Genomic DNA, 4,025 nt, shown 5'->3' with positions numbered 1-4,025 from the left:
AGAGTTCATTTCTAAGGTAGCTTTTGCCTTGTCTATAGAATATTCATTTGATTCTAAAGTGTAGTTTGCCCTCTCTTTATTTTTCCTATGAATCACTTTACTCGACATCTTGGTTTATTAGTGTTTATTATCATTATGTATAACTTGATCTACTCTTGGGATTATACTTGATTAACGTGCAATTGTGTGTGGTTTGTGATATTTTTCTGTAGATTTGTGTTTGTTAATGATGGGTTCTATTATTGCTTGATTAATTTCCTTGGTATTTGATGGGGGAAAGCCCCAAATACCCAAATGGGTTTGATGGGTGAAAGCTCTAAACTCTAGAAAGTTCAAAGCCATCTTCAAAAGAAGGGTTTTGGGTGAACTTTAGGAATTCATATCATCCTTGAAAGAGGGATGTGGAAAACCAAAGAAATGATAAACAATTATTTGTGTAGTTTTCTAAATTTTCACTATCTTAGACATAAATATGATTAGGAGGTGGACTGACCCTCGGGTTCTATCGTATAAGTAGGGGTTCCTAATTGAGGTATTGGGTAGCTTTCATTGCATACTCGATTGATACTTGAAAGGTTCAACAGGTGACATATTTTTAGATTTTTTATAAAACAAGACTCAAGGACTTCAAACCTAGCCTACCATATCATCAACAACTAGAATTTGTATCGAATCATTACATACCCATGTATATCATGCCCTTAGGATAGCATAGTCCCAATATCCATTCCTAATTGATTCCACTCTACTTATTCTTAGTCTCAAATTTTTCCCTTAGAAACAAAAGAATTATTTTCATGTTCGTAAAAGTCAAAAAACCCCAAACCATTTTGTACAATAGCTTTCAATTCAGTTAGTAACTTTTATTCCAAACCTACTCAATCGTCACTCATATTATTCGTCGTGGATTGAACCTCGATCTAGTTAGGTAAATATATTTACAACAATAATTTTGCACTCAAATTTTTGTATAAGTTGAGCGTTATCATTTCCGTAAGGTACCATAACCACTAATCTCAAAGGCTATCACCTACTTTCTGCCTACATCACCCTTGATCCTCATTATGACAGGATCTAACATTTGCTTCTTCTTTAAATCCATACCAAGAGATGACAATGCCACCTCTTTCACAAACACACCACCATCCTTAGAGTCAAAGAGACGAACCCCAATATAGGTAAAATTTTGAATATACTTGGAAGATTATACTTAATCATTGCTGTCACCTTATTCAACTATCGGTAGACAATAAACATCTAAAAGGAACCATCTATCTTTGGCAAAAATAAAATTTTTTCCCAATAAAGACACACTCAGATGGATGAAACCCTTGTCTATAAGATATTTTAGTTGCTCCTTAAGCTTCTTCAACTCTGCTGGAGCCTTTTTATATGGAGGAATATAAATAGGATAAGTGTCTGAAACAAGATCAATCCTAAAATCAATCTCCCTATCTGGAGGGACATTAGGAAGGACATCATGGAAGACCACAGTAAATTCATTCACCATTGTGACCGAAATGCAAAGAAGGATCCTCCAAGCTAGAATATTTAACTCAGACCAGATAATAGAGATATCCCTTGGAGACTTATATCTGAGCTCTAAGATACGATATGAACTTCCTCTTTGGAGCTTGGGAACCACCCCCTCACTCAAAAATAGACCTTTTAAGGAATATAAAGGCAAATTTATGGGTCCAACAACCTAGATAAGCATAGCATGAGCGCAACTTATCCATCCCCAATATAATATCAAAATCAACAATGTCTAATTAAAACAAATCCACCAAAATTTTCCAACCACGCATAGATAAAACACAACACCTATAGACTCTTCTAGCCACCACAAAGTCATCCACTAGGGTAGAAACTAAACAAGGTTTTGAAACATACTTATGACTAAAAATAAAATGCACAGCCATAAATGGGGTAATATAAGAGATAGTGGACCCCAGATTAAGTAAATAGTTGATGTCATGGGAAAAGAGTTTCAACATAAAGTCTCAACAACAAGCGATTCCACAGACTCCAATGGGTAGTGAGAGCATGGAGATAGCTTAGACTAGTACCGGAGCTAGATTGTGCACCCTTTAGTATTAGAGTTGATGAAGAGACAACTGGAACTTTATTTCCCCTGAAGCAACCTTGTCCACTAGACAGCTTCTAACCATGTGCAATGGTTGACCACAGTTGAAGTACTTTTCTTTTCCTTCATTATTGTAACCCTGATACAATAGACCATAAAATTTGAAGGGTTGATATGATAAAGTTAATTAGGCCCTGCTAGCCTAAGATTTGGCACACTATGCCCTATAACTATCGCCACCTTGGAAATACCTATCACTTGGTGGCTTTTCATTGAGAACGATAGCCATCAAGTAAGACTTAGAATTGCCCTACTTCTTCTTAGGCCACTTCCTGCCATCCCCATAACTCTGTTGTTTGCTACTGCCCTGATTTGAAAATCTAAACTTCTTGCTCTGCTTTTCTCCTATCTCATCCTGCTTCTTTTTCTCTTTCTCTTCATACTGCATGTACACAACCAACTTTGATATATCCATGTCCTTGTTCGGAAATAAAGCCTTACTCTCTAAAATCAAGTCTTGAGACAACCCAAAAGAAAACTTCCTCCATCTAGACCACATGCTAGAAAATATTTTTGGAGCATAATGAGATAACTAGTGAAAATTCAAGACATATTACTTGATTGACATCATACCTTGCTTTATATTAATGAACTCTTCCATCTCTGCTTCCTCAAATCTTAAGGAAAGAAGTGGTCTAGGAAAGCATTAGAGAAGTCCTCCCATAAATCTGACTCAACATCATCACCCCTTCATTGGTCCCATTCCTTGTACCACTTGTATGCCACATCTTTTAGCTAGTAGGTGGAAAACTCTATAAACTCCACATCTGTGGCATGCATAACACAATTAATCTTTCAATACTATCTAGAAAACCTTAAGGATTCTTCTGTACCTTAACACCGGTAAAGGTTGGAGCCTTAAACCTTATGAACTGACCAACCCTTGTGGCCTTAGAAGATTGAGAAACGTGATTACCACTCTCAGCCTGAGAAGCTACCAATTTTTCTAACATATGGATAGACTGATGAAACTCAGCTTTCATTAGATCATCCTGAGGATCTCGAGAAGTATTAGAGGGAACTGGTTGAACTTCAAAAGGGAAATCATGAAATGGACTCCTAGACCAGATATTGACCAAATATGTAGGACGAGCCCCATTGAAATTATCCTATGGTGGAATAGAGTAGTTTTGGTGAACTTCAAATCATCTATGAGGCATGATATAAATAGTGAATGAAGTGGTATTAGAGAAATTTTAAGGACCATGTACTCTACAACTTGAAAATAGAACACAAGAAAGAGAAATATTCCTAAATTCCTTATAGTCTCTCCTCTATGAGTGTGGCATGCTATACACCCTTAAAATAGACTCTACTCGACGCAGCTTTATCGAACACCAAATTGACTATGAACATATGGCTCTGATACCAATATAACATAAGCCAAAAAAGGTCCAAGTCATGTCAGGCATCTCAAGTCAAACCATGATCTGAGACCATTCCTAATGCAAAACTGTACATTCATCCCATGTCAGATGAATTCCAAATTTATAATAAGATAAACAATAATAAATCCAAAGACATTAATTAAAGTCTATAATCATAATTGAACAACCCTAATCAAATATCCAATCGGTGCCAACCCTAATGCTATTTCTAATACAAAGGTTGACACCAATATTGACACCTCTCATGTCCATATTAGTAAGACTAAGCCTCTAATAAGATTCAAATAATATTCGATCAGGACATTCCCTCGACTATATACAAAATTAAAATCCAAAAACAAAAATAGTGAAAAGAAGTCCATACTATAAAATGGAGTGTTCAGAGTATAGAAGCTCACCATTGAAATCATACTCAAAGATTTCTCAAATCTAAGTCACTGTGCATAAGGAATGGTAGATGGCTAGATCCTGACTCACTTGGGGATAAAACG

The sequence above is a fragment of the Capsicum annuum genome, chromosome 11, assembly GCF_002878395.1.
Source record: "Capsicum annuum cultivar UCD-10X-F1 chromosome 11, UCD10Xv1.1, whole genome shotgun sequence".
Taxonomy (NCBI): domain Eukaryota; kingdom Viridiplantae; phylum Streptophyta; class Magnoliopsida; order Solanales; family Solanaceae; genus Capsicum; species Capsicum annuum.
The sequence above is the reverse complement of the archived record's forward strand: the minus strand, read 5'-3'. Positions refer to the sequence as shown.